Below are 16,959 nucleotides of genomic sequence, written 5' to 3' on the forward strand. Positions count from 1 at the left end.
ATCATGACAAGCAAGGCAAACTACTCACAACAGATAAAGAGCAAGAAGCATGCTGGCCTTAGCACTTCAAAGAAATGTTGAACAGATCAGTACCAACAAGCGATGCAGAGATCCAAGAAGCAGAAACAGGCTTGGATGTGAACACCGCCTCCCCACAGAAAGAAGAAATTGTCACTGCCATCTGCTCTCAAGAATGGAACAGCAACCTGACCAAGACTGGCCTGAACGTAGAAATGACAGACGCTGAAACTTCAGCCAAGGTCCTCCAACCAATGTTTACATTGATTTGGGAAGGTTTAAAATTTACCAGATGACTGAAACCAAGGCATCATCATAAAGATTCCTAAGAAGGGAGCATTAACCAACTGTAGCAACTGGCATGGAATCACCCTTCTGTCAATCCTGGGGAAAGTCCTGATAAAAATAATTCTACAGCGCATGTTCTGATTAAGAAAAGAACAGGCTGAGTTCCACAAGGGCAGAGGGTGTGGTGATCAGAGCCTTACTCTACACTACATCATAGAGCAGTGCAGGGAGTGGTAAAGATGTCTATACATCAACTTAATTGATTTTGAGCAAGACTATGCACTATCCACTGTGCAAGCCTCTGGTGTATTCTCAGAGCCTATGGCATACCACAGCTGATAGTTCTCCTCATCCAGAGCTTCTATGATAATTTTACCTTCAAGGTGGGGGATAGTAAATATAAATTCAAAGTCACCACTGGCATGAGACAGGGATGCTTGATATCAGCATTACTCTTTGACCTAGCCATCGACTGGGTGATGCAACGCTCAACAGAAGATCAAACCAAAGCCATCATACAAACCTTCTTCTCTACAAAGGCACGACCTTGACTCTGCAGATGACATAGCCTTGTTCTCTCACACTCACCAGAATGTTCAGGAAATCAGCATCTATGCACAGTGTGTGGGTCTGAAGATCAACACAGAGAAATCAGAAGTAATGCAATTCAACACCCCAAACCGTTCACCAGACAAGATGGATGAAGTTGTCCTAGCCATGACTGAAGAGTTTGCCTACCTAGGCAGTACTGTCAGACATGATGCAGATTGAACAAGGACAGCACAACCTTAAGGATGCTGAACAATGATTAGAGGTCATCTCAGTACAGTACCAACACCCAGCTGAGGCTTTACCAGAACTGTGTTCAGTCCACACTCTTTTATGGACAAGAATGCTGGCATATGATGGAAAGCAACATCACTAAACTGTCCACCTTCCACACCAGTAACCTGAGAAGAATGTTGTGCATTTTCTGGCCAAGAACCATTTCCAACCAGGAACTGCTCACCAGATGCAAGCAAGAGAGCATGGTCACCAACATTATGAGAAAAATATGGCGATTTATAGGACACACTATTAGAAGAGATCAAGAATCCAACAAAAGAACAGCTCTCCACTGGACTCCAGAATGCAAACGAAAGTGAGGCAGGCCAAAGAATACCTGCAGGGAAAGTGTGGAAACAGAAATAAAGAAACTGAACCACAGCTGGGGCACTATACAGAAACTTCACTTACACAGACAGAAATTGAGGTCCTTCGTTGCTGCCCTACATGCCAGTTGCAGTAAGTATTAAATGTAATCAAACTTTATTTCGGGTTACCAAAGTAACCATAAAAGTGCAATACAGAAGTTAAAACACCATGATAAAAACATTAAGGCGTGACATTAAAAACCCCTAGGTTGAAGTAAGTAATTGCAATTGAAGCAAAATCATTATTATGCGTTTTGGTATGCTTTTCTTTGTCTAATTAGGCCTCGAGCCTCTTCTAATGAAACGGGCAGCCAAACCATGATGTTCATTCTGTGTCTATATTGCTTGTTAAACACCATGCAGCAAAATGTACACTGTTTATTTTGCATAACATGTTGTTCTTGAGAAATTGCTGTAGGAAGCCTTTATGCTACTTTACAAGACTTTTCCTGGTAGCACACTGTATTACATTCATTCACAATTGTTTTCTGTTGACAATGTAACTAGTTTGTTCTGATACCTCTGGATGACATTAGGTCAAAGGGGCCAAATAAATATCCATATGGTGGTTTAGTGCTAAGATGGTTGGGTTAAGGGATGTTAAAAATTATGAAATATGATTTGTAGTAAAAATGATGACACCTTGCTGACTTTGCAGTTTTCATGATTTCCTATGTTGAAAATAGCTATATAAACCCTTGAATATGGGGGTGAGCCAGACTCTTTCCCGAGCCTCTAGGAATGCTGCTTAATTCTTTGTTGATTTGCTGCACATTCGAGAATTAGGGCCCGATTTACATATCAATGGACAGTCCATTGTTCTGCAGGGTGATGGAGTATATTACGAATGTATAAATGACCAACAAGCTTGCGGTCATTTATGAAGCAATGCCAGGAGCTGCTATTAAGTCGACTCCTGTCACTGCACTTCGCTGTTTGGTACAGGGCTCCAGCTACTTGACTGACCTGTATGAAACAGTTTTCTTTTTATATTTTCAAAAAGAAAATGCCAAAATGGGATTTTTTTTTAAATAGAAAAAGAAAATGGACCCTTCACCGTGGGAGTCATCTCCCATGGCCATGGTGGACATTATTCCTTTTTTACTGTCTCTTACTGCATGGGTTTCCCTATATGTCTGCCCATTCCAAATGGGTGGTTAGACATATAGATATATCTCCGATGACCCTCACTCTCTCATGCCATCGGAGAGATTTGGGTATGGAAGTGAAGGAGTAGTCCCCGCTATAGGCAGACCTATAGTCTGCCTGCATCTGAATCAGGTGGGCGGGCAGACCCTTATCTTGGCGGCAAGCATACTCCATCACCATTGCAACGGAGAATGCTTACTGGTAAAATTCAAATCAGGCCCTTAGTCTATATACCTGATTTGTGCTCATTGTTCCATTTGTTCCATTTCTGGTAAAGGTCCCTCGGAGGAGCGGCTGCATAGCACTGCTAAGGACCGCGCGCTCGCGCTCTTGCTGTGAATTTTAATATTCCTGTTTTGTGCTTTTACTTTGCATATAATTTCCATTTGACCTTGTTCTTAACTGCGTCGCTTTCTGGCCCCTCACTCACACGTTAAAAAAACTGACAAAAGCACCGCTACTTTGGCGGGTCCGGTTTTGGGGTGGTGAGGGAGCGCCATATTTGTTCAGGCAGCTGAAGCCAGACGCCGCCATATTGCTGCGGGTCTTGGCGCCTGGAATTGGAGGTTACGCCGGCCTACTTAAGGCGGAACCGAGGCCGGGGTCAGCCTGGTAAAGGTCCCTCGGAGGAGCGGCTGCATAGCACTGCTAAGGACCGCGCGCTCGCGCTCTTGCTGTGAATTTTAATATTCCTGTTTTGTGCTTTTACTTTGCATATAATTTCCATTTTACCTTGTTCTTAACTGCGTCGCTTTCTGGCCCCTCACTCACACGTTAAAAAAACTGACAAAAGCACCGCTACTTTGGCGGGTCCGGTTTTGGGGTTGTGAGGGAGCGCCATATTTGTTCAGGCAGCTGAAGCCAGACGCCGCCATATTGCTGCGGGTCTTGGCGCCTGGAATTGGAGGTTACGCCGGCCTACTTAAGGCGGAACCGAGGCCGGGGTCAGCCTGGTAAAGGTCCCTCGGAGGAGCGGCTGCATAGCACTGCTAAGGACCGCGCGCTCGCGCTCTTGCTGTGAATTTTAATATTCCTGTTTTGTGCTTTTACTTTGCATATAATTTCCATTTTACCTTGTTCTTAACTGCGTCGCTTTCTGGCCCCTCACTCACACATTAAAAAAACTGACAAAAGCACCGCTACTTTGGCGGGTCCGGTTTTGGGGTGGTGAGGGAGCGCCATATTTGTTCAGGCAGCTGAAGCCAGACGCCGCCATATTGCTGCGGGTCTTGGCGCCTGGAATTGGAGGTTACGCCGGCCTACTTAAGGCGGAACCGAGGCCGGGGTCAGCCTGGTAAAGGTCCCTCGGAGGAGCGGCTGCATAGCACTGCTAAGGACCGCGCGCTCGCGCTCTTGCTGTGAATTTTAATATTCCTGTTTTGTGCTTTTACTTTGCATATAATTTCCATTTTACCTTGTTCTTAACTGCGTCGCTTTCTGGCCCCTCACTCACACGTTAAAAAAACTGACAAAAGCACCGCTACTTTGGCGGGTCCGGTTTTGGGGTGGTGAGGGAGCGCCATATTTGTTCAGGCAGCTGAAGCCAGACGCCGCCATATTGCTGCGGGTCTTGGCGCCTGGAATTGGAGGTTACGCCGGCCTACTTAAAGCTCCACCCTTCTCAACGCGCAGCGGTGACGCGCAGGGTGACGCCCTCACTGCGCCTGAGTCGTGCCAGAGTCCTGCCCGTCTGCGCCCATCAGCGTTCCGGCAGCGGACGGGTCAGGACGGCTGGCTGGCTTTTATTGTTTTTAGGCACACTATTCTTACTTCCCCAGGTCATGATGCTTTCATACACATCAGAGACTCTTCTAAATTTACGTCCTCCCGTGGGTCGCTGTCACTACATTTTCCCTGGCAGCCGTGCCTTGAGGAAAGGCTGTACAGACTGCGGTTGGCGTCTTTCCAAGTATGAGAAACCGACATTGTTTAGCCAACCTGCCCCAGTCGTATGTCTTCTTCTTAACACACGTTTTCTGAGTTGTCACTCGCTGGATATCTGGAACTTGCTTTATAACTCTAGCGTGTCCTGTCTTTTCTTGACAGAAACCTGGCTAAGTGACTCCTCTGCCCCGGATTTGGCTAATGCCATCCCTCCCAACTATTCCATCTTTAGGAGGGATAGATCATCTGGGAGAGGGGGTGGTGTGGCTATTATAGTTAACAAACAGCTGCATTGTTCTACATTTTCGGTTGACAACATCCAGAACACCGAGGCCCTTGGCTTTACTCTCCACATTTCCCCCTCTCAGGCTTGTACTGGTATTCTTATATATAGAGCCCCTGGCCCCTTGGGCTCCTTTTTGGACGAATTACAAGTTGCACTCTCAGTCCCTTGTCTTAAGTCGGAGCACTGCATCCTTCTAGGCGATTTAAATATTCACATGGACGATGCCACTAACCCAGACACTATGAAACTAATGGATATAACTACCTCATTAGGACTGCTACCGTTTATTCAAGAACCTACTCATAACAAGGGTCACACTCTGGACCAAGTCTATTCCACCATTCCTATTGGAACCCAAGCACCGCAGCCGGTGTTATGGTCGGATCATTATTTAATTACTTTTTTCCTTTCTAGTGTTCCATCTTCTAGGATCAAACCCATTGCCTCTCCTAAGCGTACTTCTAGACCTTTCCATCTTCTCACTAATGAGATGCTGCTGCAGGCCATTAACTGTGCACCCTGTACCTTGTCAGGCAACTTAGAAGATGACCTAGCCTATTTTGTCGATTGGCTCACGACGAGACTGTCGATTCTTGTCCCAGAAAAAATAGTTAAGTCCGGAGACAGACGGCCCTCAGCCCCTTGGTTCACTTCTCAGCTCAGGGAAGCTCGCCAAAATTGTAAGAGAGCTGAGAGAGCTTGGAGGAGGGACTATAATCCCTTGGAGAAAGTAGAGTTCAAAAATATGACTAGATCCTATTATAATTTGATGTGGAAAGAGAAAAAAACTCTATCTTGAACGTCGCATCGATGAATCTGGAAACACATGTAAAGAAATCTTTAGAATTGTCAAAGACTTTACATCACCGTCCCTTGGCACCCCGACCCAGTCTCATTCAGAATCCTGGCTGGGTGAACTAGCCCTTTATTTCGTTAATAAAATAACGACCATCCAAGCTTCCCTTGCTGTTTATTCCCAACAAACTGATGTAGACCTACCAGACGTCCACACCTCCTCAAAATTTGATCTAGCTTCCACTCTCTGGGAATTCCCCCCTTTGAGTCTTGATTCTTCTTTAGACCTCCTGTCTGGGCTGAAGTCGGGCTCACCCCTTGATCCATGTCCAGCTTCATGTCTCAACAAAATAGCTCCGGCTTTAAATGCTCTCATTAATCCTATTCTCAACTCCTCGCTGTCTTCTGGTGTAGTCCCTTGGGCTTGGAAGTGTGCTCTCATTCTTCCACTCCTAAAAAAACCAGCATTAGATCCTACCGTCCATGCCAACTACAGGCCAATCTCTCTCCTCCCTGCTCTAGCGAAAGTGGCAGAAAGACACGTGCACAGATCTATCTCTAATTTTATCGAGGAGAACCATCTGTTGCACAGTACTCAATCTGGTTTTCGTGCTAACTACAGCACGGAGACCGCGTTACTTGAAGTCACAGACGCCATCAGAGAGGTGCTGGATGTTGGAGGTAAGGCCATGTTGGTCATGTTGGACCTGTCGGCGGCGTTCGACACCGTTCCCCATGACACCCTTCTTTTACGACTCTGGGAGTGTGGTCTTCGGGGGACGGTGTGGAATTGGCTCAAATCCTTCCTAGCCGACCGCCGACAAACGATCTGGGCGCCACCGCACTCCGCCGACATGGCACCTCTGGAGGTAGGGGTCCCTCAGGGGTCTATTCTTAGCCCCCTGCTTTTTAACATCTTTTTGGCCCCCCTGGCAGAGGTGGCGGAGTCCTTCGGTGCTCAGATCGTGTCATACGCTGACGACACCCAACTCTTGTTTACATGTGGCAGGAATGAGGTGTTTAATGGGACTCTTATCAGAAGCTGTCTAGAGGCACTTTTTGGGTGGTTTAGAGGGCACGGACTGAAATGCAACTCCGATAAGTCGGAGCTGCTTTTCTTTGGTTGTGCCACTGAACCAAATTGGAAATACTGGTGGCCGCAAGACTTGTTTCCGCCGGTAAATGCGTCCATCAAAGCTAAAAATTTGGGATTCATTGTTGATAGTGATCTGGCCTTCGGACCCCAAATATCTTGCCTTTCTGGGAAATGCTTCGGCATCCTTCGGATGCTCAGAAAATTTCTCCCCTTGATATCACTCCATCATAGAAGGGTCATTGTTCAATCACTCATTGGGTTCAGATTGGACTATGCAAATGCTCTCTATTTGGGACTCCCAAAATACCTTTTGTTGCGTCTTCAAGTAGTTCAAAACTCAGCTGCATGGGGGCGTGGCTAGCAGCCGGCGATGGCGGCAGCCTAGAAGGAGAGCTCCGTGTTTGAAGCGGCTCCCAGATAAATCCGGACATTTATCCGTCGTCTAAAATTCCCAGGCGGGAAGGCAACGAAGCCCAGGACCGGGCGGCAGCTAACCGAACCAGCGTGGCCTCAATCCGAGGTCGGGAACTACGGTTCTGACAATCCCCCGTGTGGGCCTATGTGAAGCATCCAGACCGGGGACCACAGTGAGCGGCACGCCTGGCAGGAAGTGGCCCGTCTCGGCATTGAATTACCGGAAGTGCCCGGCTACGAAGGGCGACGGCGGATGAGACTGGGGCATCCAGACACCATCGCTGGACATCAGGAGCCCGAGACTTCCTGGCGAGGGGTCCCTCTGAGGTGAGAGGGATATAATCCTGCACGCCCGACGTGAGCAAAGACCAGCGCGCAGAGCGGACACACAGAGACCGGCAACCGCCATCTTGGACAGCAGTTACCGAAGCGCCGGGGAAGGCGACGGAGGACCCACGCGGCTTCATAGACTGCACTGCGACTCCCCACTGCCGACCGAGGGCGCATTAAGCGGCGGAGAGCGCGGATACCAGCCGGGCCTCGGGACACCCCCGCCGGGATTGGGTTCTGAGAGCTGGGAGACGTCCGCACGGAGTACTCCTCCTGCGCCCGCTGGGATCTGCCTGGCAGTAACTCGGCCCCCCCCCACCAACGTCCAGGGGCCCAAGCAATAGACCCGACGGCCACGAATAAGGGGCGGCACACGTGAAGCCACAGGGGGGCGATAGGCAGCAGTCATCAGTTGCCTACCCCACAAATTAGTCCAAGAATTGACTGGCAGCCCCACGCCACCGCACCGCGGACGCCCTGTCCAACCTGCTTTTGCTACGGGACGCAGCAACCAACCACCTCTCAAAAGTTACACCTCACTCCGGTACACAGCGTGAGCCCCAAGACGACTCCCGGGTGGCTGAGTGTGGAGGATAAGGAGGTACGGCGCCTACATAAAGTCCTGTCAGCCCGAGAGACGCTGAGATGGCCGGCAAGGGGCCTAAAAACGTGGCGGCGCAGTCGCGCCTGGACCGGTTCGCGTACGAGAAGCCCGGCTCTCCCTCGCAGGAAGCCAAATCACAATCGAGCAAGACGGCCGAAGTGACCAGTAGCAGGAAGGCGACCATTGACGACGTCATGCGAGCCCTCACACAGGTGCAGGCCACGGTGGGGTCAATCTCAGCCGAGATAACACTTATAAGGGCGGACTTTCACAAGATGACAGAGAAAGTGAATAATATGGAGGTGGTCACCAAATCCTTGGTTGAGGACGTGTCGGAGCTACAAATTAGCATGGAGCGCATCTCAAAAGAAAACAGGGAACTGCGCGACAAGCTCGATGACCAGGAAGGGCGCTCGAGACGGAACAACATCCGTATCATAGGTGTGCCAGAATCGGAAGACACAAGGGCGATGGACCTCTATGTTGAGAACCTAATCAAAGAGACTCTGAAACCCAAAGGCCTCTCCGCCTTCTTCACTGTGGAAAGGGCACACCGGGTACCGGGCGGGCGCCCTAAGACTGGAGCTAACCCCAGACCGATAATAGCGAGACTCTTCAACTTCAGAGATCGGGACACCATCCTACAGGCAGCAAGGAACTCGCCTCCCATCAAGATCCAGAACGCAACACTTGCATTCTTTCCTGATTACACGGCCGAGGTGGCACGGAGGAGGAGAACCTTCTTTGAAGTGAAAAAAGAACTGAGAGCCAGAGAAATCCCATACTCTATGCTCTTCCCAGCCAAACTCAGGGTCGTGGCTGACAACAAGACTTGGTTTTTTGATTCCCCGGAGGTGGCGCGGGACTGGCTGGAGGGATGGAGGACGGCGGGCCTCCCTCGTCGCTCCAACAGACAGAATAAACACCGCACTGCAGGCTCCCGACAGAGCTCGCAAATCAACGTCGAAGACACAGAGCTCCCATCCCCGTTGGCCGAACATCATGAGGACAGTGCGGACGGAGAACAATGAATCTCTGCAATTGTTTGATTGAACCGATGGAGACGAAGAATGGCAAGGCCGCCATGGACACTGGGTGGAAGGGCCTCCGCAGCTGAGGAAGGGGGCCGCTGACCACGGAGGAGCCTTCACCCCAGCGAGCAAGTACTATGTTATGGGTTGGGATCAGGCACTCTGCTGAGTTGGGGGGGCGGGCAGTTTGGAGTCCGTTGAGCAGGGGGGCAGGGAGGGGGGGAGTTGGGGGTAGGATGGGGTTTTGGTACTTAGTTTCTACACAGGGTCAAGATAGCTACGATGGGGCACACAAGCACAGAATGATAATGTTACGATACTGCACGCGGGGTCACCGCACGGGCCTCCTGGTCCTCCACGCACGCATATCTTCCATCTACATACCCGACCATGATGGGGGAGGGCACTGATGTAGGGCAGGCGGCCCCGTTACACCTCATGTCCTGGAACGTGAGGGGTCTGGGTGATAAAATTAAACGAGGGCTGGTCCTGCAAAGTATAAAAAGATTAAACCCTGCCCTGGTCCTGCTACAAGAAACGCACCTCACCGGCACGGCCACAAAGGCCCTGGACAGGAAAGGCTACAGTATGATAGTTCACTCTGAGTTCACGAAGGGATCCCGGGGGACCGGGATATTAATTCACCGCTCATCCAGGTTCATAACCCAATCAATAGCAGTAGACACACAGGGGCGCTTCGCAGCGGTACATGGGCAGTGGGAGGGGAAGCCGCTTAACGTGGTGTCGGTATATATCCCGCCGGCACTGCACACCATAGCCTTCCCGGAACTAGGGAGATTCTTATTAGACCTTCCAGAAGGGGATCTCGTCATGGGTGGGGATTTTAATGCAGTGGCACAAGACTCCCTAGACCGACACCCAGTGCGTACACAAACACCGGGACACTCCAAACTACATGACTTCATGGAAGCGCAGGGCTTAGTAGACATATGGAGGCGAGTCCACCCAGTTGACCGGCAGTACACATACTACTTGGCAGTCCACGACAGCCTATCGCGGATTGACTATTTTCTGACGTGGGGAGGGGGTCTCCTTACTTTCACTGACTCTCAGATTAGACCGCGAGGGGTTTCCGACCACTCCCCGCTGACACTGACACTGTCCAATCAGGAACGGACTTTCAGACGAGTCTACCCTATATACCCGGGTTACCTCAGGGAACCAGGCATAGCCAAGGCTTTGAAGAGAAATACACGCTCCTACCTCACCGAAAATGTGGGATCGGTGGCGTCGCCTACAATCCTGTGGGAGGCCTACAAAACAGTACTCCGCGGACAGGCGATTTCAGTGATCACACAGCACAAACGCACACAGCGTCAGGAACTGATGGGCCTAGAGGACCAGCTTGACAAGGCGACGCAGGACCACGAGGGGAACCCGACTAGGGACACCCAGCATGCGCTCCAACTAGCCCAGCAGCGTCATACCGACTTTCTGCGCCATAGAGTGAGGGACAATATGTCAGCAACTGCGAGCAGGGTGTATGACGTAGGTGATAAAGCAGGGAAGCTTCTGGCGTGGCTGGAGAGGGCGCGGGGAGGTCAGAGGGCCATACTCCAACTGAAGGACCCTAGTGGTGAGATACAAACCAGTCCGGCACGGATAGTGGAACTCCTGGCGGACCATTTCCACTCCGTGTATTCCCCTGACTATGAGGTCACACGAGAGATGGCAGAGAGCTCTCTCATAGGAGTGCCGACCCGCACTCTCTCCCCAGACCAACGGGATGAGCTTGACTCCGACCTGACGGCGGAAGAAATACAGATGGCCGTAACTGCACTACACCCGGGGAAGGCACTAGGCCCCAATGGTATGCCGATAGAGTGGTACAAGCTCATGTCCGAAACGCTCTCCGCACCATTGCTCGATATGTTCCAGGAGTGTCGGGTGCAGGGGCGATTGCCTCCTGACCAGCGCACGGCCACAATAGTCGCGATACCTAAGCCCGGCAAACCCCCTGAAGAGTGCGGATCATACCGCCCGATCTCCCTCCTTAACGCCGAAAGTAAAATTCTTGCGAAAGTGTTGGCCACCAGGCTACTGTCCCATCTAGCACACCTGATACACCCAGACCAGTCGGGCTTCATGCCACACCGGAGCACGGCGCTGAACTTGAGACGGCTACATGGGGTGCTGGCCCGAGCCCCGCAGCTGGAGGAACCGGCAGCGGTACTGTCACTAGATGCTAAAATGGCTTTTGACATGGTGGAGTGGCACTATCTTTTTGCGGTCCTGGAACACATGGGTATTGGCCCGACGTTCATATCGTGGGTCAGACTACTGTACACCGATCCCGTGGCGCGGGTAACCGCGAACGGACATATTTCAAGGGAGTTTCCGCTGGCACGGGGCACGAGACAGGGATGCCCACTCTCGCCACTACTGTTCGCCCTAGTACTAGAACCCCTGGCCACGATTATCAGAACCACCCAGCTGCTGAAAGGCATACAGTGGGGAGGTGGCTGGGAGGATAGGGTATCCCTGTACGCCGACGACATGCTCGTCTACCTCATGGACCTCGTGAACAGTATCCCGGTCTTACTGGCACTGTGCGAACGCCACGGTGCGGCTTCCGGTTACAAACTTAACTGGTCCAAGTCCGTACTCTATATGGTGCAGGGTGACCTTCCAGCATTGCCTGAGGACTGCCAACTGCTCGTAGAACACATCTCCTTTAAGTACCTAGGGATACAGATTACAAGGGACCACTCCACCTTCCTTGAACTGAATCTTAAGCCCCAACTAGACAGACTCAAATCAGACGTGCGCCTCTGGAGGAATCTCCCCGTGACACTTCTAGGTAGAGCAGCGCTCTTCAAAATGATGGCGCTACCTCGCTTCCTCTATGTTCTGGAGAATACGCCGGCGATGGTCCCCGTATCCTTCTTCCGCCAAGTGTCGGCACAACTGTCCGGCCTTCTGTGGGGAGACAAACCGGCCAGGGTGGCGCAGTTGAAATTGACTAGGGACTGGTATAGTGGGGGGATAGCCCTCCCAAACCTTGAAATGTACTACTGGGCCGCGCACCTCAAGGTGATCAACCAGTGGGTCCACGCAGCACAGGACGACCCTGCATATGAGGCGGATAGACGCCAACTGGGCATATCCACCCTTCTGGCCCCACTCTACAACAAAGGTATGGCGAGGAAGCTGGAAGGGCCTACCAAACACACGGTAGCCATCTGGCACAAAGCGCAAAGACGGCTGGGATGGGAGGGAGTGATTACTAAACTCACGCCACTATGGGATACCAAAGCCCTCGGTAACCTGCGCAGTTCAAAAGGGTTTGATCAATGGGATACCATTGGGATCTCTACGGTGGGCGACCTGTGGACAAGGGACGGCGTGCTCTCCTTTGCGACCCTGAGGGAGCAATACAACCTTGAGGTGACCGAAACATACAGATACATACAAATTAGGCACGCACTCTTGTCAGTGTTGGAACCAGGTGTTACCCTTCCGGAGTCGGCTCCGTTAGAGGACCGATTGCTTACGGATTACATGGAGTCAAGTGCAACCTCCCTCACTTACCGCAAACTGTTAAACAACCTGCCGGATCCCCTCGGGAAACTGAAGGAATACTGGGAGGACGAGATGGGGGACCTGGTCGAGGCGGACTGGAACGCAGCCCTGGCATCACCCAGGGAGGCAGGTATTTCCACCCGATTCAGGCTGGTCCAATTCAAGATACTACACAGGGTCTACTACACCCGCACGACACTATATAAAATACACAGAGCAGACCACCCGTATTGCCTGAGAAACTGTGGGGAGGAGGGTACATTGTTCCACACTATATGGACCTGTCCAAATATACGGGACTACTGGAGGCGTGTAACACGCACGATCAGCCAAACCCTCCGGAACCCGTTCACCCCTGATCCCAGAATCTGCCTTCTAAATGTGTGGGGCCCAACAGACTTGTCACTACATGCGAAGAGTTGGGTGGTCATTGGCGTAATGATGGCAAAGCGTGATATTGCCAAAAACTGGGGGGCACTTGAGGCACCCACTCTGGCGCAATGGTGCAGGAATATGGACGTGCTTATGGTGACAGAGAGGGCAGTGTATCAACAGAGGCGTAATCCGCGCAAATGGAATAGAATCTGGACACCATGGAACACATATAGGGGGGACATTTGTGAGCCTCTTCCTGAGGAGGAGGATGGAGACAGTTCAGGGGATGAGGAGGATCTGGAGTGGGGGGGGGGAGGGAGGGATGGGACCCAGGTATAGAGCCTGTCACAAGGATTTGGGAACTGTAAGTACAGGCGAGAGTGGAGAAGTGTGGCTCACTGGTTAGAGGCGGCAGACCCGTAAGCAGAGAACGGCCCGGGACCAGGGTTCGATTCCCGACGCGGCAGGGTCGTGGACCATGGTCAGCGGACTTGATAATTCTCGCCTCAGTGCCTACTCTAGTCAGAGACCACACGCGGCAACTCTGGGCATCAGCTTGCCTCATCTTCACAACGGCCCCCCCAGATCGCCGGGGATGCTTGGTCGCACCTTAGAGATACCCATCTGGGACCATCTCTCAGGGTGAGCCAGGACGGGTTCCCCAGCGGTCGAAGCGTGGAGATACTCCTCCGGGAGTCGATTCCTAGCGCTATATAAACCCACAATTAAATTAAATTAAATACCAGTAACTGCGTTCAGAGTGGCTAGAGGCCCATGGACACACCGATGTTGCATTGGACTACTGTGCCGGATCGTGAACTTTGACCCTTGAAGTAGCAAGTTTCAAGTTGGGGGGAGTTAAATGCAAAAGTTGCTCTATTGATCGTAAGCAGCTGAATGTTGACGCTGCTCTGCTGATTGAATAACTGTCATTTAATGCCATGTGATGGCAACGAAAAAATAAAATTAAAAAAAAAAAAAACTCAGCTGCATGTGCCATCTACGGGCTCCCTAGACGTACTGGTGCCTCTGATCTGTTAAGAGAATTGCACTGGCTTCCTATAGCTAAGAGAGTCCTTTTCAAAAGTCTGACGCTGACCTTTAAAGCCCTACATGACATTGGCCCCAGTTACATCAGAAAACGCCTTGCTTTTTATAAACCTAATAGAGCTCTAAGGTCTGCCTCCTTGTCCAAAATGGTAGTCCCGACCATCAAACGCGCTAGACTGGGTGGCCGTTCTTTTCGCCACCTGGCTCCTCGCGCCTGGAACGAGCTTCCCCTCTCTCTGAGACAGATCCCTAACCTTATGTCCTTTAGAAAGGCCTTAAAAACCTGGCTATTCACCAACTAGGGCCCCCCGTTTTTCCTTATTTTCTGTTATGTTGCTGCCTTCTGCTGACCTCTTCGCCAAAGCGCCGGGACACTCCTTCGGAGTAGCCTTTGCGCTATAGAAGAAAATTTTAACATAACATAACATAACATTTGTTCCATTTGTCTTGTAACTGAGAGCCTTTATGGAAATTTATTTCTATATATATTTTGACTGATTCAATGCTGCATTTACGTTATTCATTATTTCTATATTGCATTTGAACTTTGTAATAAACCTTCATGGGTTTCTCTACATTTATGATCTAAAACTCCCTCTCCAAGTCAGTCATGTCTTATTGACTATTTTTTAAATGTTTGAAGCTTGTTTCTAGGGACATATTACCTCCTAAACGTTGAAGTTAACACTGTCCCTGAGCCAGCAAACCGGGTGTGCCACTGTGATGAAGTTTATCTAAGAAATAGCGCAACCCCCGTCCTAGTGTCAAAAGAGGGATATAACATGAGTACGGTGGTAGCAGCATACTGTGTAGTGAACAGTAAGAGTAAGCAGGCCTTATTACTGGTATCACTGGAGTGAGGCCTACAGGCCCACTCATGTAAAGTTCAGCTGCTATATGCTTTTTTTAGCTTCTTTTTATTGATTTTCACAGTTTCAGTACAATAAAACATAGGACTTGTGTCAGGTACAAACCAACTCATGTCAATATACCTCAAGGGAATGACAAAACAGTGCATTAGCGTTGTCAACATTGTCATTTGCGCCAGGAAGTAACCCTGGTGTTACCCTATGAAGCTCGTAACAGGTGCCAGAAAAAAGAGTTTTTAAAGCAAGGGAATCTTTGATAAGAAAAAGAAACAAACTACCCAGGAAACATGATTGCTTTTTGTACACCTTTTAGCTGCGAAAGTAATGCCATATATAACATCCTACTAAAACATTGGCATGCCCTATGCATGGATAAGATCTTGGCATGGATCATACCATCCAAGCCCAGGATTGTACACAAGACGGGAAAAGCTATTAGAGATACAGCATGTAGTAGTTATTTGCCACCAAAAACTGCGGATTCAGGAACATGGTTATCAACCAAACCCGCAGAGTTTAACAAGTGCAGTTCATGCAACATGTGTGGTATTGCAATGCACAAAACTGACAATTTTGCTTTCAGTGGGAGTAGGGAATCAATATATATTTGAGTCGTATTAATTGCAACACCAAATTTGTAGTGTATGTTCTTATTTGCACATTCAAGAGATGCATGCCACATTGGAAACCCTGACAGTGAGATTCTTGGGAATCAGCAAGACCAAGGCAAGTTCAAGAGGGGTAACCAAAATGGCCAAATTAAGAAAAACCATGGAGTTTGGAATACATCTTGACAATTATATGTATCCTTTCCTGTATTAATTCAACTTGTAGATATCCCTTTTCCCAAGTATCACACTATAACCCATGATCCATGGATTGTGAGAAGCTAGCCTGTCTGAAAGGAAAGGAGCAGGTCATACCAATTGGATGTACCCATTTGGAAATGAGAATTCTTTTCTTTAGTCCCCTCACTCACCAGAGGTTGCCCTTAGGTGACATGCTTCATCATTGGGGCTTCCCAAGCATCTACTGCTTGGGGCGCGCTGCAACTTGCGAAGGATACGTAGGAACACTTTTTGTGAAACTATGTGTAATGTGGTGTATGGTGGAGTGGTGTTTTTTAAATGTGAGTTAAAAATACCTAACTAGTAAGCCTACACATTTATTCTTGCTTCTAGTTGGTATAGTAAAAAAGGGGTTAGATGTAGGGATTGGATCCTCAATGTGGTCTAAAACCTAACTATCTCGTCGACATGTTTCAAGGTGTCCCCTAAACCTTTTCATCAGGACAAACTGAGGACCAGCCTCATGCTTGCCGATTCAGAACCTGTAATGTGGTTTTCACAATTAATTGTAAAGATACACCTATTGTGTGTATATAACTTGTATACATACGGTTAAAGATGAATCCGTAGTATCTTTATTAGGGAAGAAATAATAGCATTTGTACATGGTGCCTGCCCACAGGGGCAGGACAAATCCCATTTTTTATAGTTGTTCCTCGTGGACTGTGCCTAGAAAGTGAAGTATAACATTTAGTGCTTATAGAAGTGTTCCTAAAAAGAAAGGTGAAACGGTGGAGGATCCTCCATTCACATCCGTGCAGTACATCTGTTCAGAGGGTTAAAAATATGCATATATAAGAAATATGAATATATATCACTATTTACACTTATATGTACACTTTGAGCACACTCGTTCTGGAAGCACACTTACAAACAGACAGAACATAACATAAAACATATACATTTCGCCCCACAAGGTTAGTAGACATACTTCGTTTTGAGCAGTAATATGCCCCATGGTCCGCCTGGGTGGAGGGGCCTGTATACCCTGTGGGAGTAGAAAAAGGTTGGTTGCAAACATTCCGTTGTTGGATAATGTTGTACTCATGATCAAATGCTCATAAATCTGTCTATGTACTGATCACGGCTGTTAATGAGATGTTCACTCTTTAAATTGAGAGCACAACCTTATTACAGAGATGTGGAAGGATTGTATTAAATATGCCAGCCTTGCCCACTGTGTATA

The sequence above is a fragment of the Lissotriton helveticus genome, chromosome 3_1, assembly GCF_964261635.1.
Source record: "Lissotriton helveticus chromosome 3_1, aLisHel1.1, whole genome shotgun sequence".
In the NCBI taxonomy this organism is placed as follows: Eukaryota; Metazoa; Chordata; class Amphibia; order Caudata; family Salamandridae; genus Lissotriton; species Lissotriton helveticus.